The 26640-nt window shown below is 37.5% G+C and overlaps 1 gene segment (V, D, J or C); it reads left to right on the plus strand.

The window, feature by feature from the left end:
* The window catches only part of LOC143436697 (Ig gamma-2C chain C region-like), an 891501-nt gene that overhangs the window by 814 nt on the left and 864047 nt on the right, over positions 1–26640 (plus strand).

The raw sequence follows: 26640 nt of genomic DNA on the forward strand, positions 1-26640 counted from the left end.
GTCAGCTTTTACCTGTCATATCATCAGGATCGAATCTATTACTCCTGTTATAAGTCACCATTTCATTCAGTCTATCTGTCTTAGCAACAAGGCTCTTGATCCTTTACGCCCTTCTTAGTGCAGGGCTCACTTGAGTGGTTGCTCTTGTGATATGATGACAAGGAGCTATGCTTACGTATATAAGACCAAGGCTCTGACTTGTGTCCATGACCAACTAGTACATGTGTAGTTCTGAGACATGTTGTATTGGAGTCCATCCATACAGGAAAGTCAACCTGTGGAATCATAACTTTATTTAATACTTGTTCATCAATTTTCTAGCCCTGAAGAATTAATATTTTATTATATTTTATGTATTATTGATACTTTTTTGTATTTTAGTAGTAAAGTAGGTTTCAATTTTGGAGAGAAAGCAGAAATATCTTGCAGTGATAATGATTTCCATTACATGTTTATCGTGTTCAAGCTGTTTTGAATCTCCAAGTGTTGCAGGACTATTTTCCCAGTCATACAAAATGTGTTTCAACTTGAAATTCCTGACACATAAATTTGTAGTTAGATAGAAATTAAGGAAAACCATAGCACAAATTATCACTATGATCACAAAATATCAAAGCCATAATGCAAAGGAACACATTCCATATTGTGACATTTGCTCTTAATACCTGAGTAAGTTATTGCATATCAGGATTCTGCAATCCTAATTTTTGTGCTTTTCTGGAAGGGTCTCTGTAACTTAATATCGGAGTATCCAACAGATGTTTTCTAGACTGGTGTAGCAGTTTGTTTATCCCACCAACAATGGAGGAGTTTCCATTTCTCAACACCTTACTACAATGAACTGTCACTTGAGATTACGTATAATCAGAATAGCTATTCTGATTGGTTGAACATAGCATCTCAGGGTTATTTTGATTTGCATTTCTCTGGTGACTAAGGATGTTGAACATATCCTTCAGTGCTCCTCGGCCATTCAAGATTTCTTAGTTAAGAATTCAGTTTAGCCCTTTACACCATTTTTAATTGGGTTATTGAAGTTTTTTGGGGGGGAGGGGGGAGACTGTTGGTTTGTTTTGGTTTGGAACTTTTTTGTTGTTTTTTTTTAATTTGTTTTTTGGACTTTTTGTTTTTTGAATTTGTTGTTATTGTTATTTGAATCTAACTTCTTCAGTTCTTTATATATTTTGGGCATTATCCCGCTATCGGATGTAGAGATAGTGAAGAACTTTTCCCAATCTGTAGATTGTCCTTTGTATTCTTTACAGTATCCCTTGCCTCACAGATGATTTTCAGTTTCTGAGATCTCATTTGTCACTGTTGATATTAGAGCATAAGCCATTGGTGGAAATATTTAGAAAAATTTAACCTGTACCTATGTGTTTAGCGTTTGTTCCCACTTATGATTTTATTACATTCATTTTAAATGGCTTTATGTGGAGTCCCATAATCCACTTGGACTTGAGCTTTGTACAACAAGATAAAAATGGATCAATTTCCTTTCATGTATATGCCAACCACCAATTGAACCACCAACAATTTGTTGAAAATGCTGTCATGTTTTTACTGAATGGTTTTGGCTCTGTTGTCAAAGATTGAGAGAACAAAATATGTGAGTTAATTTCTAGGTCTTCAATTCTATTTCATTGGTCTAACTCCCTCTTACTGTACCAATATCAAAATGGGCAAACCTACAGATTGGGAAAAGATCTTTACCAACCTTATATCTGATGCATCCAAAATGTACAAATTACTCAAGAAGTTATACACCAGAAAACCAAATAACCCTGTGAATAATTGTGTACAGTGTTAAACAGAGAATTCTCAACATGAAAACTGTTTGAATGGTGAAAAGCACTTAAGAAAAGTACAATATCCTTAGTCATCAGGGAAATGCAAATCAACCAACTCTGAGATTCCATTTCACACCAATCAGAAGAGCTAAGATCAAAAATTCATGTGACAGAAGATGCTGGCAAGGATGTGGAGAAAGCAGAACACTATTCCATTGCTGGTGGAACTGCAAGCTGTTTAAAACCACTCTGGAAATCAATCTGGCAGCTCCTGAGAAAATTCAAAACATTTCTACCCAAAGACCCAGCTCTTCACTCCAGGGCATATACCCAAAAGGTGTTCTACCACATAACAAGGACCACATGCTCAACTATGTTCATAGCAGCCTTATTTATAATAGCCAGAAGCTGGAAAAATCAAGATGTTCCTCAACAGAGAAATGTTTCAGAAAATGGGATAGATTTATACAAAGTGTGGTGAGAGGGACCTAAGAAGGAGAAAGGAAGGAGAGGGAAAAGGAGGGATGGTTCAGGTAAGTGAGGAGATTAGGGGGGAAGTACAGAGGGTTAGGAATGTGTAAGGAATTGTGTAGTAGTAAGGGAGGGGAAATTGTGGTTGGCCATTGAAAGTCTCAGATGCCAAGAATCCCTACTAGTTTCCTAGAACACAACATGGGGGACATTAGCCAAAATACACAAGAATCAGGAGAGAGAACCTGGAATACCTAATCTAGAGGAGATGCATGGCCCAGGGTTGAAGGATATAGACATCCACTCCACCTCAAAAATATTAATGTAGAATTCATCATTTCAAGAGGAAATGCAGGGACAATGAGTGGAGCAAAGTCTGAAGAAAAGGCCATCTGGAATACTACCCCATCTAGGGATCCATCCCATCAGGAAGACACTAAACAAAGACATTACTTGCTGATGCCAAGAAGCAGTTGATGATAGGAGTCTGGTATAGCTGTCCCCTAGAGAGACTCTTCCAGATCCTGACTAATACAGATGTGGATGCACACAGTAAAATGTTAGACTGAGCATGGGGACCCCAATTGGAAAGTTAGAACAATGAATGAAGGAACTGAAAATGTTTGCAACCCCATAGGAAAAAAAACCAATATCTACCAGCCATATCCCCAAAGCTCCAGGAACTAAACCACCAACCAAAGAGTACACATGGGGGGACCAATAGTTCCAGTTGTATATGTAGCAGAGGATTACTTTATCTGGCATCACTGGGAAGGGAGCATCTTGATCCTGTAGAGGCTTAATGCCCCAGGGTAGGGAAATTCTAGTGTGCTAAGGCAGGAATCAGTTGACTGGTGGGGTAGTACCCTCAAAGAAGCAAGCTTGTGGGAAGGTATGGTAATTTGTGGAAGGGAAACTTGGAAGGGAGATAAGACTTGAAATGTAAATAAATAAAATACCCAATAAAAAAGTGAAAAAGAACATATCTTGGAATTTCTGCTTTAGGATTTGCCCCAGATATACAATCAGTTGGTATTCATCCCTATATCCATGTATGTTAGTGTCTACCCTTGAAAAGTACATTGTGTCATATTATATAAAAGTTGCATTGCATAATGCTTTATGTTGACATTACAGTCTAGATATATTAAATTCAAATAATATTTTATAATAATATAGATAATTTAAATTATAATTGTATTTATCATGTAGATAAATTTATATTAAAATATATACAATAAAATAAAAAACCTTTAAAAGAATTTATAAATCATTAAGGACATACTTTACAAACTTGTGTTGATAGGCAGGCTCCCATAACTCAATGTGGATGACCTTAGTCTAAATTCCTATCAATGGGAATACAGAACCAACATGAGACCACCTCCAGTAGCCAGACAGGAGCCCTAGTAGAGGAATGAGACTCCAATCCACCTACAAACCTGTTTTTATCCCAAATTTCCCATGTCTAAAAGAAATGCAGAAATAAAAAATGGAGGAGAGACTGAAGAAATGTGTGACCAGTGACTTGCCCAACTTTGGGTCTATAATGGGTGGCACCAATCCTTTACACTATTACTAATGCTATGTTGAGCTTGCAGACAAGAGTTTAGCATGGCTGTCCTCTGAGAAGCTCTACCAGCTGATGAGGTGAAAGAATGCAGATACTCAAAGAGAAGAATTGTTCAGAGGACAGGAACTACTATGGACGAGTAAGGGGACAGATTGAAGGAACTGACAGAAAAGGTCACCCCATAGAAAGACAAACAATGTCAACAAACCTGGACCCCTTTGTGTTTCCAGGGACTGAGTCACAAATCAAAGAGCATACACTGGATGGTCTAAAGCACCAGGCACATATATAGCAGAAGGCTGACTTGCTTGGCTTCAGTGGAAATGGATCCACCTAATCCTGTACAGATTTAATGCCCCAGGTTGGGAATATAACAAAAAGGGCATTCACTCAGAAGAGCTGAAGAGGGAACAGGACTCTGGAACTGTTGAGAACAAAGGGGGAACAATATTTTGATGTAAATAAATAAAATAATTAATAAATAAATAATAACTATTCAATTAAACTAGAAAATCTTAAAAGAGCAGGGATTTTTACATATATGTGTGTATGTATGTTTCTGTGGGTATGTGTTTGTGTGGTTTTGCATTATATCATTAATTATAAATATATTTTAATTATATATTATATTATTAAATAAATACCTTTATTCCTATTATATATAATTATATATAATATTATATTAATTGCATCAAATGAAATACTTATTTATTTTATAAGAGCTCCAGAATACAGTACAACTCTGTCAGGGCTTTAGATTCATGATGGTGATTGTACTCCCATCAATACTGTCCTCCAGAAGATGTACTTCCACCTTGCTTGAGACCTGAGTCACTGGACAAGCATACTTTATTATCATTAATGGGAAATGGTGTGTATAAACTTAATTTTTTATTGATTGATTGATTAATTCTCTCAATAGTGAAGAAGTGCTCCTGGTGACTAAGTTCGTATGGATGAAGCATTCCTAGGAAAGTGACTTAGATTGAAAGAACTTAGTGTACTAAATGGTGTCAATTTTTCTTTCTATGCTGTAGGAAAAATTTAACGCAATAGAGGATGGTCTCCTGTGACTTTGTTTCAGGTGAAAGTTTTCCTGAACTGAGTGAGGAATTTCATTTCTATCTTCCTTTTTACACCAGATCCTCAGGATTCTTCTCTCGTGTGCTTAACTCTTGGTTGTACCACTATTAATATGCATGTTGAAAATTCCTATAAGTAAGTGTGTCAGGGCAAACTGGAAGTCTCAGTTTAACTTCCCAAGGTAGAAGGCTACAATCTAGTTAGTGTTTCTGAGAGCTCAAAATATCTTAGTCAGTAGCTCAGGATTTTAATATGCAAGGAGTAAATATTCATAGTCAGTTCATCTGGGGCCATAGTGGTTATCTATACACATAATAATACATTTATCAAATTTCATTCTTCACAAAAGTGTCTCAATAATGTTCAAAGAGTGACCAAATGTGAGGCAGCAATTTGGCTTCAAATGCCATTAATCTTCCTGGAAAATAGCAATGAACTGAGCCATCAACTTTAAACAGGAATTTCTGTTCCAATTCTGTTCATTACATAACCCAATATAAGTCTAGAGACATGTCTCATCAGACCATAGTCCTCTCTACATACAATGACCTATACACTGTCCTCTGAAGATTTCATATTCACCTGGTTCTATCTGATCCATAGTCTTCACAGTGACAGTGTTGCAGCCTTGCTATCAATAGAATGCTTTTTCTGCTGATAAAGGAGAAGTAGACATTAGATGTGAATAGAGATCTAATCAGATCAACAGTAGTAGGTTATTGTAAATCAGGGAAGCACTATTTTTAGCAAACAATCTCCTATATAGAATTCTATCCTAATTTGATGAATCAAGGAGCATCAAGAACCCTCCAGTGATCTATAAAATTATCATAGCTTCAGGTCAGTGAAATTGTTTTTATCTTTCCTGATTAAAGAGTTCTCTCCTATTAAAGGAAGAATTGCAGTGGCCACAGAACACAGGGTCATAGAAAAGGGAAGTAAATCTTTGGCTGTTGGATACACCCAGGTGTCGGTAAGTGGTACTACTCCAATTCCCACTCTTTCATTCCTAGAGTATGAATCCTGAATAATGGAGTTACAACTAACATGTAATACATTCTAGTGAAGGGCATAAACTGCCTTTTTCAAAACTTCTGCTCTTAAGTTATAGTCAGTTAGTAGGCCCCATATCAGTGTATTTAAATAATGAATCATTTGTAGTCTCTATATAGATACCTGCTGCTGAATAAGAACATAGAACATCCCATCATTTTAGAAGATTTACTTTTACATTTACATTTGTCTGATTTGGCTGATTTGAGTCAAAGCATAAAAGATGATTCGTTAAAATAGAATAAATAAATATATCTTGCAAGAAATTCACAGCCTTACACAGATACGTTGGCGATGATGGACACTTGGGCAGGATCCTTATTAAATAGGATTCATTTCTATGTCAGGTGTGGCATTGTAGAGACACATAAAAGTGTGTCAGATCACACTTAGACAGTGTCCCCAAGAGCTCATGACACTTATGCTCAACTCTCAAGACCATAGATGATGAATGTGATCTCATAATAGTATGAACAGACATGTGATTTCTAAGTCCTTGTTAAAATTTAACTTTTAAGTCTTATACACAGATTGGAAATTTTCACTGGAAGTGAGTATATCTCTGTCAATAAATCAGCACAAGTCTTTCTTCAAAAGTGAAAAAAGTAGTTTAATCTGAAGGTCAAATATTGGGCATGATAGCTTTTGCATACAGATTTAATTTTCCATACAAGTCATATTTTAAAATATTTACAGTTAAATGATTACTTAATAGTTATAGATGGAATATTTATATTAAAGACTTTTTCAAATACATTAGTTTAAATAAGAATTTTTTAAAAGCCAAGTGGGAAGAGCTCAGCTATAGGTCTTGGATATTGTGCAAGGACACTTGATTTGGTTTCTCCAATTGATTGTTTGTTTGTTTAGTTGAGTTTATACCCCGTTGGAAGCTTCACTTTTCATCTCAGACCTGCTGATAGTGCTTCTCTTCTCATCCCCGACCCCCTTTTCTTATGAGAAGGAGAGTATGGCCCTGGGTACCAACCCAACCTGGCACTTCAAGTCACTGCAAGAATAGAAACCTTCTCTTCCACGAAGAATAGACAAGGTAGACTAATTAGTGTAACAGGATCCACTAGACAGGCATCATAGGCCCCCACTCCAGTATCTGGGGGATCTATTGGAAGACCAATTTGTACATATGATACATATATGTGTGTGTGTGTGGGGCTTAGGTAGCTCTTGATGGTCCAGGTTACTTGACACTTTTGGTCTTCTTGTGGAGTCCCTATCCCCTCTGTGTTCTTTAATCCTTCCAGAAATCTCTTCCATTAGTCTTCCTAAGCTAAGTGTAATGTTTGGTTGTGGGTTTCTGCATCTGGCTTGGTCAGCTGCTTAATGGAGCCTCTCAGAAGACAGTTATACTAGGCTCCTGTTTGCCAATGTAACTGTATCATTAATAGTGTCAGGGTCTCTCAGGCTAAGTATAGATTAGATCCCTAGCAGTGAGGGATGTTGAGCCTAAGTGGATACTTCTATAACCTGGCAAGATTCACAGAAGTGGGTAAAGATACTAAAATACCCACAAAACCTTCAATCCAAAATTTGTCCTGCCTTTAAGAAGTGCAAGAACCAAAATGGAGCAGAGACCTAAATAGTGACAAACAATTACTGGCCTATCTTGAGATGCATGGGCAAAAAGACATTTAAACTAGTGTTATGATAAACTAATTCTAAAGCAGTATGGCTTGTTAGTCATGGAATTTTAGATTAGACAGAGTTTCTCAGGGAATGTCTAATAATAGGGTAAAAGATGATGAAAGATGAAATGTTAACTATGCTCTGGACCTAAGTCATTCTAATTCCCCCACAGTCATTGAAATAAGTTTTGCAGGATTCAGTGGAAACATGAAGCTTCTCCCTAGCAGCTTTATTGGCCTCCCAACCCCTTCTCCAAGCCAATATGAAGGCCACATCTGCAGCCAGACCTATTGTTCTAGACAAGTGTTTTAATCTGAAATTCAGAATGGGAGGTTTAGAAATGTGAACCTTCTGGTTGATGATGAATGCAGTAGAGTAAAAAGTTAGTTAAAATGTAACATCATGTCAGATCATGAGTCTCATGACCTATGGAGAAGAGTCGATTTGCGAACATAGAGTGATTATAGGCTTCTGAGCCTGCTGCTTTCATCTCCATCATGGTTCCATTGATCCTCAAACCCTGTGGAAAGCAGGTAAACATAACGAGACTTTGGCCTGACCCTAAACAGAACAGAATCACCAGTTCCTATGAACCTCCTCACTCTTGTGTTTCTATCACTGAGGCAAATCATTTCTTCTCCTCAATCATAGAATTTTTTTTTGTTTCTGTAAGAATTTATCCCAAATTTTAAAAGAAGTTTCCCCCCCAAAAAAACCCTAAACTCTATGAAGATATCACATATTACTAAAGATAATAAATGTAAATATGATTACTGAGAATTCAAGAAATGGGGAACCTCAGAGAGATAAGACTAAAGGCCACATATGTCTGCACCTGCTCCTGAAGTGAGTGTACTCATGCTCTGTTGGTGGTGCTCTGGGTCTGTGAGAAAATTTTAACTGTGCTCACTGTAAACACTATATTTACTTCTGTTGTGTTGATGCAGTATATACCAAAGACAATCTTATATTATGTAGGTATTTTTAACAACACAGCAACAAATAGCAGAGATGCCTAAAGGATGAAGTACCTTCCAACCATGAAGTGTTGCTTCCTAATCCCATATATAATGATCAATGCTATGTTGCTTAACCATGTGATTCTGAAACAAAGTTCATAGAGGATCCAAAGAACAAACAAGAACTCTACACAAGGATGACAATTAGTGCTATAAAGACCTGCACTTTTCTAATTCAATATCAACCAGGCAGACCCTAAAGAAGTTATTTATGATAAGCAGATGAATAGTTTACCTGGTTGAAATTTCACATATAAAACTAAACAGTTTTGCATGAATTTTGAAAAAGAAGGTTGTTCTCACAGAAGTCATTATTTAACAGCAAGACTTACACTCTACTCAAAATAAAGTAAAGGTGGTGTACTGTAAGTAAGCAATTATTTTTACTTTATACTAAGTTGAGGTATTCATGAAAAGAGCAACAACAATTGGTACCTGAAAGACAAAGGCCTATAGGACAAAGTGCGTTCTGGACAAGTCTAATGTTGACTGCAGTAAAGAATAATTACATACACAATAGATAAGAGAGAATTAGACACAGTTTCCCTAAAACTGACAGGACAAGAGAATGCACCATTAATAAATCTCCCTGACATTTATGGTCAATTGTTAGTCCAGAAATTGAAGATCAAATGCTGTCCACTCTCCACAGAAAAAAATGACATTCTTACCACCAGAATAGTCACATATACTTGTTTTTTTCTCAGAAAAAATTTAACTATAAAGAAGAGCAGAAGAATTCTAAATAATACATACTGAGTACATACCACTAGTACTTCCCCAAGACTATGTCAGAAACACTGCTGAGCAATAAGTGATAATCCTGTTAACATCTGAACCCTATACTTAAACCTCAAGTCAGAAGATGCATTTGATATTTGAATAGAGGCTAACTTGAGAATGGATGATTGAAATCACTGAGTAAGAAAATATATGTAAAAAGTACAGTTGATTCTGATATGAGCCTTGATGTGAATAGTCCTTAGAGAGAAGATGGAAATTTGAGACCTGTTTGCTATTATATGACATTGACTCTGGCCATACGTCCCTCTTAGTACTCACTGATTCCAAAACACTGTCCTACCAGAGAATCCCACTTAAGTATGTCCTGAGTCTCATAATGGAAAGATCTACATCAAGTTTCATGAAGCTTCTATGGCATCTTCTGCTCCAGAACAGTCATTTCTATACTCATCAGAAAATTTATTTGCTTTGTACTTGACAAGAGAGAGAGAGGGAGGGGAAAGGAGGAACTTGATTAGGTTTGGGGGAGCAGATAGAACAGAAGCCTGGATGGCCAGAAAAATGAATAGAAATATGCATTTCATGGGGTGGGTGATTGAGGAACCTTCTAGAATGTACCAGACACTTGATATATGAGAGACTCTGGGAACAACATATAACAGCAGTTCCAAGGTGCCCAAAGCATACAGCAGAGGAACCTTAAATAAAATACCTAATAGTTAGGAGAAGGAACTTGTAAGGTCCAACTCCATTAGAAAGTGAAGGGATGGGGTTGCTGTCTAACAGTCAGAAAACCTGACACAGAATTGTTACTGTCTAAAAGAACTGAAGGGACAAAAAATGGAGTTGAGATTGAGGGAAGTGAAGTTCAGTGACCGGCACAATTTGGGATCCATCTCAAGGAGGCTCTCCAAAGCCTGACCCTATTACTGATGTTATGGTGTGCATATAGACAAGAGCCTAGCATGGCTGTCCTCCAAGAGGCCAAACACACAGCTGACTTAGACAGAAGTAGATATTGACATCCAAACACTTCAGTTGAAGCAGGGACGCATTGAGGTTGAATTAAGCAAAGTCTAGAAGAAGATGAGAAGAAGGGTGGCTCCATAAGACATTAGCTGCCTATCAGATATAGCCTTGCTAAAGATCTTTTCCCAATCTGTAGGTTGCTAGTTTGTCCTCTTTACAGTGTCCTTTGCCTTCCAGAAGCTTCTTAGCAATGGGGGATGGGGAACTGTGGGTAGCCACCAGAAAGTCCCAGATGCCAAGAAAGCAAAAAGCTTCCAGGATCCAACTTATATGACATTAGCAGAAACACCCAACAGAGTAGAGAGAGAACCTATAGAGACCATATCCAGAGATTAGTCACAGCCCCTGTTAGAGGGATGGAATTACATACACATCTCAAAAGCAGTAACCCGGAATTGTTCCTGTCTTAAGGAAATGCAGGAACAAAGAAGAGAGACTGAAGGAAAGGACATCCAGAGAATGTCACACTAAGGGATCCATGCTATCTTCAGCCACTAAACCCAGAAACTATTGTTGATGCCAAGACATGCTTGTTGATGGGAGTCTGGTATAGCTGTTCCCTGAGAGGCTGTGCCAGAGCCTGACCAATACAGATGTGAATGTTGGCAGCCAACCATGGAACTGAGCACAGGTACTCCAGTGCAGGAGTTAGAGGAAGGACTGAAGAAGCTGAACAGTTTTGCAAACCCATAGGAAAATCAACAATATCAACAAACTGACTCCTCTCCTCCCAGAACTACCAGGGACTAAACCAAGTGCACATATGAAAAGGCCCATGTCTCCAGCTGTATTTGTAACAGAGAATTGTCTTATCTGGTATCAATGGGAGAAGAGGCCCTTTGTCCTGTGGAGCCTCAATACCCAAGTTTAGAGGAATGCTAAGATAGTGAAGTGGAAGTGTGTGGGTGGGGAGCATCCTCATAGAAGCAAGGAACAGGAAAATAGGATGCAGGTTTTGAGGAGTGGAACTTGAAAGAGGGATGACATTTGAAATGTAAATAAATTAAACAACAAATAAAAACACAATTGAAACATCTCTCACTATAACACAGGGAGAATGCTAATGATCATTGGCCATCAAGATAAATACTGAATGTTTTGCAAGAACAATGAAATAACTTTAGCAGAAATTTTCCCTTGGGGAAATAAGTTCCATCAGATTGAGAAAGCAGATTTTATGACCACATTTTTCTCAAATTACAATGTAGTCACGTGGTGGGGGGTGTTGAAAATGAAATGCAATATTTCAGCAGTTTTCTACAAAAAAAATAAAACAATATATAGAATGTAGGGAAAAAAAACCTCACGGGCAGGGGGAGAGTCCGGTGGCGTCTCAGGCGGGCTTTCCACACTACCAGCGGAGGTCCTACATTAAAGTAGACGCTGTGCGCACAGGAGGCAGTGGAGGAGGCAGCTGAGATTTGGGGTTCCAGAATCTGGCAATCTGGCAGCGACAGGCCCAGGCAACATGTGGAGTTTCCCAAAGCTTTTATTGTTCCTGGCATGATGAATGGATATAGATGGTATGAGATTCCAGGCCAAAAGCCAGCGGAACCTGATTTTTATAGGGAGGGGGGCATAGAGATGGGAATAACTTAATTAGCTACGCCCCTGGCCTTTAGATAATTCATTAATATTTAAATCTCTGGAGGTGAAGACTTGTTAATCACGCCTTCTACCTGTGTCCTACATGATTAAAGGTTAAATGGAGTTACCTCATCCAAGGCCCAATAGAAGACTGAAACTAGACAAAGAATTCATAATTCTGTGTTTTGTAAAATTTCAAAACAAAACAGGCTTCTCAGGAGTCAAACACTAAACTTGTGACTTGGACTAAAAGTAAAACACAATTAACAATATCAAGATGGAATTTTACAATTTAATAAACTCACATGGATATGAAAACTAGAAAGAAATTCATAATCATTAAGGTTAAAAATGAATGTGTACAGTTAATATGAATGAAGCCCTGGCTGAGTACTAAGAACTTGAAACATAACAACTGGGTCTAATCTGCAAAAACTGAAAATTCAGATAGAAGACTGAAAATTAGCTTTTTCTGCTGCAAAACTTTTACATCTTAACTTTTTTCTTAAAATTGTACCCAGTAATAATTTCTGCAAATACTTTTTTGTTTTTGCATTTTTATTAATAATTTATTTATTAATCATTTACATCTTAAATGACTTCACACATCCTGGTCACCCCTACATAAAATCCCCCTCCCACATCTGCCCTGTGTCCCCAACACTTTGCCTCTATGATATGGTCCTCCAGCCACCCACCCTCCTGCCTCATTGCTACAGAATCCACCTATGTTGAGATATCATACCTCCTCAGAACTAAAGGCCTTTCCTCCCACTGATGTTAGACAAGGCTATCCTCTGCTACATATGCATCTGGAGCCATGGATCCCTCCCTGTACATTCCTTGGTTGGTGGTCTAGTCCCTGAGAACACTGTGTGATCTGACTAGCCAATGTTGTTCTTCCTTAACTGTGAAATACCAGTGATCACCTGCAATTATATACTTCTTAGGAAATGTGTCTTATTTATTTGCAAATACTTATATTTGTCGTGAGGCAAGTAAACAGAACTAAACCCGGAAGGATTGTCTGTGGACATCAGTTGTCTACAGTATCTGCTTATAGGCCAACTTTTCCTACCATACCTGTGTTCACTGTCTTTTCACAATCTGTTATAAGCCTGTTGAAACCTGAATTTTTCATCTTTTCTGAGAGCATAATAGAGTCTGATAGTACTGTTTTTTATAGAAGATTTTCAGAATTGTTTGTTAATAGTTTAGTAAATGTATATTGATATTTGTCATATTAACAGTATTCATATACCAATTTAAAGATGCAATGAAATTGTCCTCCTCCCTTTTATGAAGCTGGTCTGTCCAAATCCTCTGAGAACATTCTGTGGTTGACCATATATCAATTTTCTATCATCAGTGATTTCTTAATTGTAGCAAAAAATAAAAAGAGAAGATTTTCTCTGTTTTTTCTGTAGGCCCAGCTTAACCACCTTCCCCTCATAGTTTCTGCCATCCTCAGGATGTGGTTTTCACACTGTGCCTTGCACAGAAATATGTAGCTGTGTCCTCAGTTTTGAGGTTGTTGATCTGCATATATGCAGTGTTGGCAGAGGTTTCCAAAGAGAAGGCAAACCGTGCTTTGAAGTCATCAGCATATGTTGGCTTCCCAGTGTCGGTGTTGATCCAGCCCATCCACTTCAAGCCTCTTCCTGGAGCCTGTTTCACCCAGTGCATTGAATAGCTTGTGAAGCTATACCCAGAAGCCTTGCAGGAGATCTTCACTGTCTCTCCAGGCTTTTTTCAGCTCAGGGCCAGACTGCACCAACTGGATCTCTGCTTGGGCACCTGTGGAGAGAATGCAGGGAGGTGAAGATTTATGGAACTGACTCATTTCCCATTGGAGCATTCGTTTCTGATGTCCTTACTTTGGGCTGCACCATCAGGAATAGCAAATTCCAAACCCAACCCATGATGTCTAAAACAGGGTTCAGTGCTTTCTTGAAACTAACTGGGCACTCCCTTGCTGGTATGTGAGGTGAGCTGCAGATTTCTACTCTAAAGTCTTCTAAAGATTTGCATATGACTGGCCTCCCTAAGTCTTATTTAACTAAACTGGATACACAATTAGATATGCAAGTTTCCCTGACTCTAGGTACCTGGGCCTATGCATTATAGTATCTGCTGTTCAGAAGTTCATGGTGATTATGTTGTCCTATAAGTCCTCTACTTCATTTGGGTTCTCATCCTGAAGTTCTCGCTCATACACAACAGAGTTTCACTGCTTAATCCTGAGCCTTATACATGTAACATGATAAAGTGGCCTATGGCAACTACACATTAGGTAGCCATCCTGCTCTGTGCTCAGACTCAGTGATGTCATCCTTTCCAGTGGACACTGCCCTCTGCATACTAAGACTTTTGTACTAGGTTCTTTCTTGACCACATAGTCTCATCAGATTCTGGTCCTGAATTTTATGGTCCTCTGTACTCCTGTACCTAAACTTTCCTGATGAATTTTGAAGAATTAAAATATATTTCTTTTTTAAAAATTATGAAATGTGTGTTTCAGTTACATAAGTCCATGAGGAAATGTTAAAACATTCAGAAAGTACAATGGGGTAATGGAGAGCTTTCTGGAAATAAAGTACTTATATTAATATAAAACAAAATCATTATAGTAAAAAAGGGGAAGCAGATGTAATAAATTAGTTGAGAGATCTCAGGAGATGGATCAATGGCTAAGCCACATGTACTACCTTTCATAGGACCTTTGTTTTATTTCTACACTTAACTTAGGTAGCTCACAACTACCTATAACTCCTCTCCTAGGTAGCCACTCCCTTCAATCCCCTTAGGCATCTACACACATGTGAAAATACCTACACAAAAACTCAGACACATAATTAAAATTATAAGAATTTGAAAGAAAGAATAATTTAAAATTAGATCAAGATATGTGAAAAATCACAAACACATAAAAATTCTGGATAGGTTTCATGCAGTTTTTAAAACTGAAAACTTGATACTCTGGCATGAAACTGCAGCATATATCTGTGTATTTAGAAATCTCATAAAAAATGTTTCTCATTTTAATATTATTTCTTCTCTTTTATACTCCAATCTTAATGAGGACTATGCATAAATGGAATCTAATTCTGTTTACTTTCCACATTTAATACTTCCCAATCAGTGTTTATGATGAGACATAAAAAGTAACAGTACAGTGTAAAGTAGCATACTATGATCAGAACAGGATTATGAACAAAGCTGATATTAAAGTGTTTTGTATTTGACTTAAAGTGATACAATGTTGTTAATGAGGATTGTATTCTAGTCCAGATGGTGTGAATTAAAGATAGACAATGGGAGGCAGAGCAAAATTCTGGGAATGAGAGAGGCATTAGATGAAATTAGTATAACTGTGCTGTACACTCAGGCCAGACTTTTGACTGCACTTTCCATGTTCTAAATAGCACAAATGCTGTTTGACCAAGGAAGTCAACAATTGTTAGTTACATTGGCAGTTTGTTCTGCATACTGGGAAGGAAGAGGAAGGCCAGCCTCATAGAAAGTGCTTTCTGGTGTTCTATGTACCTGCTCAATGATATAAATGAAACCATGGAAATTTGGCACCCCCTGCTGTATGAACATACCCAGAAGCATCACAATGCTTCCACTATTATAGTCAAAAAACTATGATGGCATCATGCACATTCTTTGCGAGCCTTAAAGTCACCCATGGACATGGATTTGGAGAAGATGATATTATAGAATTCGTAATTTTCTAATAATTTTTAGATTATGCATAAAAATATGCCTTTCAGATTTTTTGACATTGGTACTTGAGTGCCACAACCATAGGTGACTTCTTGTGGCAAACATAAGAGCAGGCCTGGTAGAAATATTTAAGGGTATCTTTTTGCCAAATATTAAGACTGTGGGGCAGGTCTGGATTTTTGGCTAATACTGCACATTTCAGTGACCACTGATTCACTTCATTTTGGGTTTGGGTTACATCACTCAGGATGTATTTTCTAGTTCCATACATTTGCCAGCAACATTCATGATGTCATTATATTTAATAGCTGACCAGTACTTCACAGTGTAAAGGAAATACATTTTCTCTGCCTATTCTTCAACTGAGAGACATTCAGGTTGCTTCCAGTTTCTGGCTATTATGAATAAGGCTGCTAAGAACATAATGGAATATGTGTCCTTGTAATAATGTGATGTAGTATAGCTGAGTTTTAGAAAGAATTCTTTCCCATTTTTGATGAAACACAAGGTTGATTTCAAGAGTTTGCAATCCCACCAGCTATGGAAGAGTGTTCACAAATTTCCACAGCCTTTCCATAATATGCTGTCTCTTGCATTTTTGATCTTAGCCATTCTGATTGGTGTAAAGTAGAATCTGAAGGTTGATTTGATTTGCATTACCCTGATCACTAAGGGATGTAAAACATTTCTTTAAGTGTTTCTTGGACATTACAGTTTCCTTTGTTGAGAATTCTTTGTTTAGCTCTATATTCCATTTTTTAATTTGGTTATATTGTCTTGAGGATATATATCTAGTTGTAGAGTATATTAGGCATAATGTTCAAGGATTTATCCTCAAAAAATTTAAAAAATGTTATATAAAGAGGAGTGATATCTGATAGTTTTTGATCAATGAATTTAGCTTTTAGGTCTTCGAAGGCTGCTCTTCCAACCAATCACATAAGGCTGATTGTTACCATCACATAGTTACTATCAGTATATCTGTGACTTTGTTAAAACACTCAGTGGCCCAGTTTCCTTTCATTCTATACCCTTCAGGTCTCCAGGCCCACAAGAACTTGCAGAAAAGCCCAGCTGGTTCTTTAGACACCTGCATGTCCTACACCAATTGTCTCAAAGAGCAGCTTTGACATTCTGTGTAAACTGAGGGTCTACCTGTACTTGGAGATTAGCCGGGAATGTGGAGAATGCTTTCTGGAGCATGACAAAGAAATCCTTTGGGAGCTGAAAGAGGCCATTGGGAAAAAATACTTGGGAATTGGAAAAGTATTTTGAAAATGACAAAACAGAAATGGGAGGACAAATCACAACACACACACAAGCACACAAATGTGGACACAAACACACATAAGCACACCAACACACATGTGGAGACACACACAGACTCACTAACATGCACACAGAATGGATGAAGAGAACTTAAGCAAGATCCAATGGGGAAACTGCAATAAGCAAACACAGTCAATAGATTTTCTTCACAGCTTATATATCCCAGCAAATTTTTAAAGCAATATAGAAATTACTATGTGACTGCTTCTTTTTAATGTTTCTCAATAATTTCACATGAAAAACATTTTCTATACTGCAGGATAAAAAAACCAAATTATTCCTATGAAAACATATTCAACCATAACTGAGCAACCTGTTAGATATCAACGAAAGTGTGCACAAGCAAGGTAATCATCTCAGTCAGTGTCTATTACTGGAAAGCTGTAATTTGTGTTTATTAAAAGAAAAAAGGAGTTGTTTTATTATTTTTCTTAAGTTTTATTTAACAAACATTATAGAATCATACAGCTAAACTTTTATATAAAAACAGTCATTTCAAATTTAAGTATAATGCACATTTCTATCAGCAAATTTTATTAAGTCATATGAGGAAGCTGATGCCAAAATGAATACAAAAAATTAATTATCACCAGTCCAGTGTCAGAAAGGTCACTTCATCCAGTGCTGGTTAGATCATTAGCTCAACTATTAATAGTCTGTTTTTCTCAATTCCAATTCTTTCCTACCACTTTCTACACCTGAGAAACTAACAAATACAGCTCACTGTACCTTCACTAACAATTTATGTTTCCAAATGATTTCTAAGCGTTTTCATCAGTGCTGAAAATTTATCTCTAAGTGTCTTTCAAGGATCATGATTGATTCACTAATCTGTTTGAGCAACAATACTTGGGAAAGCCCACATGTATTACTGTGAATGCCAATGATACTGCTCAATTACATTAACAGAAGAATTACCTACCTAAAAACAAATGATTGAATGTTAAAATGATTATGGAGAATTAGCATTAACTTTAGGAGAGAGATACCAACACTCACAGGAAATCACCCATCTTCACACTGATTTTTCTCCCTAAAGATGAGAGGTGTTTAATAGTGTCGTTAAGCACTCTAAATAAGTTTTATTCTGAAGAACTTCTTTTATGAACTTTATTCTAATGCCTACAGGAGGCTTTATGAAAAATAAAGACAATATAAAGGTACTAATGAATCTGTGAGGAAAGTGACAGATTTGTTTGTCTATGTTCAAAGAAATGTTCCTGGCCTAGGTTATTTCCTTAATGACAGCCACAAAGGCAATGTTTTAAGAGTCAGCTTTCACACACTTCTAAATATGTAGTTGCTCTATTCCTAAAAACATTGGGATACATGTTGCCTATATTTTTCTACTTTTGTATTATTTCAGTTACCCTTTGGTTATGCTAGAATGGTGAAAATGGGAACACCTGTTTAATCACATAACTAAAGGAAGTGTCAACATCATGTGAGGTCAGGAGTGAGAGACATGTGTTCCTACATCCTGAGGAGCTAAGCTGTTGCATGCAGCACCAGTATGTCAATGACAAGTTTCTTATGTTTAAACCCATAGTAAGGATTGACCATTAAGTCTTTGCAGAGAAGAAAGTACATTGCCTTATCACTATAGGATGTGCTCTAAGCTTTAATGTATACAGGGTGAGGATGGATCTCAGTCTTGCACAACTGAGGAATCTCTGTCAGAAAGGAAGTACAGAATACAACTAAGATGATTGAGGAATTTAAAATTAGTTATACTATACTTCAATAATACTATTTCCAAACAAATATTCTGAGCATAACAATACCTTGGGGTTGTATTCTTTGGCCCGTTATTGAAGATCTCATAATGCACCTAAGGCCTGGATTTGTCACAGGTGTTTATGGAATTCATGGCATGCGTTTCAATCATCACAAAATTTAATAACCCCTCCTACCCATTTATTTAAAACTAATTGTTGGTTTTATGCTTCCTTCAGGATGAGTTCCTGGTCCCCACAGGGGAGTTCCATCTGATTTCGTAAATGTTCTGCATTTTGTTCTGAACAGAATGCATCCTGTACTTAAATATGGAATGCATATTTCATGATGGGTAAGGAAGCATTCTTGTCAGAATGACCTAAGAGAGGATCAGTCTCGTTAATGAAATAAGAAAGGGAGAGAGGCAGAGAGCCTTTTGGGTTGCTTGGCAAGAATCTGACATGGGCCAAGGACAAGAAAATGGGCAGTGTGGGAGGGATACAACAATAGTCCAAGGACAAGAGTGTAGGCTTCAGGCAGGAATCTGAACATTAGGCTAGAACAAAGAAGTAAGTTGAGACAGAAATCTAAATACTAGGCTAGAACAAAGAAGTAATTTCAGACAGAAATATTCATTTTAGGCTAGAAACAAGGAAGTAGGCTTTAGACATGAAAATGACATTGGGCTAAGGCAGGGAATCTGGCTCAGATAATTTGTCCATCCTGATAAGCCCTTAGAAACAGTGACTATGGACATGTTCATTTAATTTTGTTTATTGCCTTGCTTGTTTTTTGAATATTTGTGTTTATTGTATTGCTTCTCCTTGACTATTCATATCTATTGTATTGCTTGTCCTCAACCTAATATTGACCTGATATTTGCATGTACTTAAAATGGTTTAAATGCAAAAAAGAGGAGGGGGATGGAATATAGGGTTTTAGGGAGCAGAAATGGAGAAAGGGGATTTCATCTGAAATGTAAATAAATAAGATATCTAAATAAAAGGGAAAATGAATTAAAGACCATTTAGACAGAGTATTTTACAGTTCACATTCCTATTCCACTTCTATTGACCTGGAGTTCCCTGTGTGCCAGTGCCCCCTGCTGGACATGAAGCACCTTGTGGAGAGTTTTGTGCCAGAGCTCACAATTTACTTTCCTTACAAGGTATCACACATTTCGTATATGACAGTGTTCTCCTTTCTCAGACTGTTCATGTGTAGGTACAATAAGTTCTTAGAATTGTATCTGGAGATGGCAAAATTAGCCCTTCACAGCCTCTGCATAGTTTTTAGACTCTTGTCATATTTTTATATGTGCTAATTACTCTAGCCTCTTCCCTGGAACTTGGTGAACACAGTGCATCCACTAAACACTGAAGGTGAATACAGCAGCTTCACAAGAGAGTTTAAGGGACACTTGAGGTTGTGCCAGTCTCAGATTCTATCAAATCCACTTAACCATGTATGCCTGAAAACAGAGATGATTCTCATCCAAAAACTGTCACATATATCTACTGTCCCTCTTGTGCATGTCCTCTTACAAAACAAGTGTCTCTTTCTCTGTGCATTACTTTTTAAATGAGCAACAAAGGATAACATGCCTAAGCCCAATCTATAATGAAGTAGTCTGTTTTCAGTACTAATCACTGAATGGGAGGACCTGGGTGGAATCCAGGACTGATCTCATCTGCCCAGGGTGAGGCTCAGCACTGGACTGTGTTTGATGAGTAGTAGGAAGCTCCTATTTGCATCATCCCTTACTATATAGCGAGCTCTGTGGTGGAAATCTGTGAGAAGACAATGCTTCAGAGAAGATGCAAGGATCATTTTGTTCATTTACCATTATGACAATAATGTGTAGTTAGATCATATTTGTTTTAAAAAATATGAAACTTAAATAGCATCACAAGCTGTCACATTTCCAGATCAAGCTTCAGAATCTGGAGTGTCATGCCCAGTATCTGGATTTTGCTTCTCTACAGTGTGTACATCTCTTCTCTGTGAAAAAACTTGGTCAGAATCAGACCTTGTTTAATGAAGTTCTAAATCCCTCTCAATGTGATTGGAAAACATCTGATTTCATTCTTTCAGTGAATGAAATCAGGAACACATATTTTATTTGAAGCAAAAGTTCTTGACCTCAACAACTACATATTTGCTATCTCACATTCTAAGTATCCACACACATGGAATCTTGTGTAACTAGCAATATAGCCACAGATGCGAACATGTATTTTGTCCTGCTTACCAGCGCAATACATGAGATTAAATCTCCTTCTGAAATTACGTTTTGTTGCTCAGGTGATGAGAGACATTGATTCTGTGCTATGCTGTTTTTGACTAACATCTCTTTTATAAAAAATAACTTTTGTTCTTTCAATTGCTTTTGGGCTAGTATTATCTAGATTTTTTAGTCATTTATATGATGTAGTGGTATTCCCTGAACTAGGAAAGAATACACTCCTGTGGAAACATTCAATACAATAAACATACACCAAAACAGATATAAAATTTTATTTTATACATCATGGCTATCTGCTCACTGGATGTCAACCAGAAATTCAGAGACCTTGATAGCTGATGAGTTCATGCCATTGAGATTTCACGTAAGTTATAGGGGGATGGAAGCTATCTGGAATATCTCTGTGACACAGCAGGGAGCACATACAAAACACAGGAGCAGCCCCAGGACAGACATATCCTGAAGAAGGATCCTGTGGGAAAGACATGGCAGCTTCTTAGTCCGGACTGGCCATTCAGTCCAGTACTTTGGGGTATTTTTCTCATGGAAGGTGTTCCTGAGAAAGAAAGAGGAGAGCTGAAGGCAGTGGTGAAACTATTTGACAAGTATTAGGCAGGTGTTTGTGTTGGACCAAATATGTCAGTGAAGGCAGGCTTGAGACTTCAAAGGATTTATACTATTCTCAGATTTCCCTAACTCTGTTACTTGTTGATCATATCATGATCTTGAATTGCCTCAGCTAACATTTTTCTTCTTGCTAACATACAGTCCTGTCATGCTACAGTTCTCTCAAGATATAAGACAAATTAAACATTGTGTTTGATAATTTTCCTTGGTTATTGTGTTCTATAACAGCAACAGGAAAAGAAATTAAGACAAGATTTTTCTGTGAATTAGCATTGCAAAAATCATGAGAGATTTATTTCTCACTGGGTTAAAGATGGCATATAACATATGACAGATTTATTTTCAGACCATATATATTCTTCTTTTTGTTTTTTAATTTGAATTTTTATGCTTATTATTTTTAATCTTTTTTTTACAGTCTAGTGTTTTCCCCCCAGCTGGTCAGTCCTTTGACTGTTCCTCATACCAATACCTCTTCCCCCTCATATCAGAGAGCATGTACCCAATCACCCCATCCCACATCATCTCCCCATTCCCTGGGGTCTCGTGTATCTGCAGGGTTAGGTGCATCTACTCTCACAGAGGAAGGACCACACAGTGCTCTGCTATATATGTATCAAAAGGTACTCATATCAGCTGGTGAATGTTGCCTTGTTGATGGCTCTATGTCTGAGATATCTCGCAGGTGGGACAGATAAGTTGAGACTGTTATTATTCTTATGGTTTCCTTCTCAGCTTCTTCTAACTTTCCTTAATTTGGCCACATGGATTCCCAGCTTCTGTCCATTGCCTGTGTGTAAGTATCTTCATCAGCCTTAGCCAGATGCTTGTTGGGATTCTCACAGGGCAGCCATGCAAGCTAGGCTCCTGTCTTTGAGCACACTGTAGCATCAGTAAATAGTGTCAGTTCTTGGACCCTCACCTTGAGATGAATGCAAGTTGGACCCTCTCACTGGAAATCTTTTCTCTCAGGCTTTTTCTCCATTTTTGTGCCATTGAATACATCTGGGTATAATTTAAGAAGTTTAGTGTGCTGTGAGCATTATATAGTTTTTAGGACCAGTGTGTCTCCTGTACAGCAGGAGTCTTGTGTCACAGTTTTGGCTAAGAAATATTTTTACCTACACAAAAGTAGATTTTTTTGTACTTGGTGTTTGCTGCCTGCCCCATGTTGGTGTAGAGCTCCTCTACAAGGAGGTATATGACTGGGCTCACACAGATATAAAATTTTATTTTATATCACATTGACTATCTGTCCTCTGTAGGCCAACCAGAAATGCAGGGAACCTGATAGCTTCTGAGTTCACGCCATTGGATGCCTTTGAAAGTCCAAATATGTGAGAGTGGACTGGAAGTTCACTGGAATATTTCTGTGACACTCACAGTCCCCCACATCATATTTTTCCTGACTCTTTGAAGCTGCACATCAGACAAATACCTTAAGAACAGAAGACTAAATTCTGTCAATCACCCATTTAAAAACTGCTCCTGGACACATTATGAAATGGCAATACTTACCAGGAAGGGGTGGCAACAGGTTCAGAAGACTTAACACTCTCACATTTTAGGCTATACACCATTTTCTTCAGGGATCAGCCTCCAGTGAGAGATGTGACCTCCTACAATCCAGGAGGGGATTTGACTTAGAGGTAGAAGATCCATTTGTATGTAAGGATCCAGCCTTGCCTTCATAATTGGGCAGGGTAAATACTGACTGCAGTGTGTTATTAAAATAAGGCCATCACTGCCTCTGGATTCTTATAGTGTGAGTCTAATTGAGAGATGTATTGGGGAATCTTCACTTGGGCCTTTTTGCTTCTTAACATTCGTGAGTTCTACTAATGGGGGAATCACCATTCCTGACCTCAAAATATAATACAGTGATAAACTGATAAAAACCTGTGCAGTATTGATACAGAGACAGACATCTTTATCAATGGATTCAAATTGAAGACCCAGAAATAAAACCACACACTTATGGACATTAGATCTGTCAACAAGAAGCCATAAATATACAATGGAAAACAGAAAGCACGTTCAATAAATGGTGCTACTATAAGTAGAAGTGTGTATGTAGAAAAATGAAAATTGATCCATATTTGTCACCTTGTACAAAGCTCAAGTACAATTGGATCAAAGACCTCCACATAAAACCAGATAAACTGAATCTGGTAGAAGAGAAAATGGAAAAGAGAGTGAGTCTCATTGGCAAGTGGCACAGGAAGAGAGAGAATTTTTCTAAACAGAACTTAAATGGAGCAGGCTCTAAGATCAAGAATTGATAAATGACAACTCATAAAACTGAAAGTCTTATATAATACATATGCATATTAAATAGGACAAATCAGCAACCTACAAATTGGGAGAGAAAATCTTCACTGACCCCACATACAAAAGAGGGTAATATTCAAAATATGTAGAGAACCTTTGAAGCTAACCTCCATAAAACAAACAATCTAATCAAAACTATGATATTGAGAAAAACAGAATTCACAACACTGGAATATCAAACGAGTTGGAGAATCTTTCCCTTCTAATAGATTCAATGTATGTGGTTTTATGTGTAGGTCCTTGATCCACTTGGAGTTTAACTTTGGGCAAGATGACAAATATGGATTGAAATGATGTTTATAGCAAAAATTGAAACACATGTTGCCTACATTTTTCTACTTTTCTACTTTTCTATTCCTTCAGTTACTCCTTGTTTACGCTAGAATGATTCAATGTGAACATTTTTAATCACTTAACTAAAGTGGTGACAAAACCATGTGAGTCATGAATGAAAGATGCATTCCCTGCATCCTAATGAGTTAATGTGTTGCATGCCAGCACCAGTGTGTCACAATTTTCTCCTCTTTAAACCCATATTTCTATCTGAGGATTAGTCAACGCAGAAAAGAAGGTGTACATGCTCAACAAGTATGTTACTGTATCACTATAAGATTCTCTGCAGCTTTATTGCATACAGGGCAAGCATCTGCCTCTGGTACAGCTGCCAAACCTCTGGCACAATGGAAGGCTGAATACAACTGAGCTGATTGTAGGATTTATCATTGGTTACACTATATCTAATAGTTCTGCTTCCAAACAACTATTCTGAGCATATGAAACTCTGGGATGTATTTATCACTCTATTTCTCAAGGTCTCAAGGTACACATAGGCCTGGGTTCTCACAGGTGATTTTTAAATATATGACATTTGTTTTAATCATCAGGGAAATCTATTAAACCCTTCCCCCAAATTAGTTCTTTAAAAACTAATTGTTGGTTCCATGGTTCCTCAGGATGAGATCCTGGAGGCCACAGGTGAGTCCTATCTACATTGCTAATGGCTTGCATTTTGTTCAGGTCAAACTGTATCTTGTGTTTAAATATATACATAAAAATTAAGGACATTCTTTGTTTAGATGTTTGGTTATTTCAAAGCTTAGTAGAAGCTGTGTATCTAAAGGAGTTTTCTGGAAAGTATGAATTACAATTGGAGATTATACAAATAGGGTATTTTTATTATAAGTTAATATAAATTTTATGAAACGTTAAAAGTTCATATTCTATTGAGGTTAAGGGTACACTAACCTACTTAATGTACCATAAAGATTAATGGAGAAACTAAGTATCATGGTTATTATCTAAGCAAGTGTACTTGTTTGCATGACAGTTTTTACATTCACAATCCTCCTCCACTTCTGCAGACCTGGAGTTCCCTGTGTGTTCACTGCTCCCGTGTTAGCCCTGATCATACTTGTGAAGGGTTGTGTATCCTGATTTCACAATTCAATTTCTTCATCTGTGTCTCTCATAGTGTAATACATGGCAGTTCATTTCTCAGACAATTCATTTGTACGTACAATAAGCACTTAGAATTGTCTCTGGAGATGTTAGATCTAGCTCTTCACTAGGCTCTGCATCAGTTTTTATACTCCCATCATATTTTATATCTGCTAACCTATTCTAACACCTTCCCTGGGGCTTGACAAATCCAGTGCTTCCAGTAATAACTGATTGTATTCAGGAATTTTACAAGAGAGTTTAATGGATCCTTCCAGGCTGTAACCAAGCCACCTCCAGATTCCACCAGCTGTACCTCACCCTGTATACCTAAAAGCAGATAGAATCATAGTCAGAAAAACTGTCACATATATCCACTGTCCCTCTTATGCATGTTATTTTACACAGAGTCTCTTCTCTGTGCATTCCCTTTTAAAAGAGCAACAAAGAAAACCTATCGTATGCCCCAACTCCATTGTGAGTAGTCTATGTTCAGTGTTAATCACTGAATGGTCACAACTGGCTGGAGGAGCATTCTCTCAATATGACTGTGGTTGTTTTCACCTCATGGAGTCCCTAGACTTTCTATGCCTTGAGAGGTATGTTTTTTTCTGTATTTGAGAAAACATAAAGACATAAGAAGAGGAGTTGCTTTCATAAGGATGCTGGTAGATTGTTAGTGGCTAATGCCATATTCCTCAACCCAGATCTATCTCCCTAAAGCTGTTTTAGTGACCAGAGACCAGTCACCAATCTACTTGCTCAAACATGAGGTCTTGCGCTCTTCAGGGTTAGTTTCCAGGACTGTCCAGCTATCTTTCCCCTTTTCATCTTCTGAGTGTTCTTCATGTCCCATGGGAATTTGTTAAATTGTCACTTGGTTGTGCATGATATTTCTGGGTATCTTGTATTCTGAGATATCCAGAGACCCAACACACTCCTGCATCAGTAACAACAGAGAATGCATAAAGAGTCCTCTCTCATGCTTCACAACACTATGAGAACAACTGTGTTTGCAGGGATTAAAACGGTCCTGTAGATTCTGGCATTTCTATTTCTGTGTCATGCCCAAAAATGTGACTAACATTCAAGTATATATCAATAATGATCTGTGGTCACATCTGCTTTGGTTCTTTTATGAAAAACATTATACTCATCAGGGAATGGATTCTTGAGTGTATCATTTGGTCAACTAAAATACAATATAGAAATAGTTTCACATTTTTAGTTATC

This window comes from Arvicanthis niloticus, chromosome 23 (genome assembly GCF_011762505.2).
Source record: "Arvicanthis niloticus isolate mArvNil1 chromosome 23, mArvNil1.pat.X, whole genome shotgun sequence".
In the NCBI taxonomy this organism is placed as follows: domain Eukaryota; kingdom Metazoa; phylum Chordata; class Mammalia; order Rodentia; family Muridae; genus Arvicanthis; species Arvicanthis niloticus.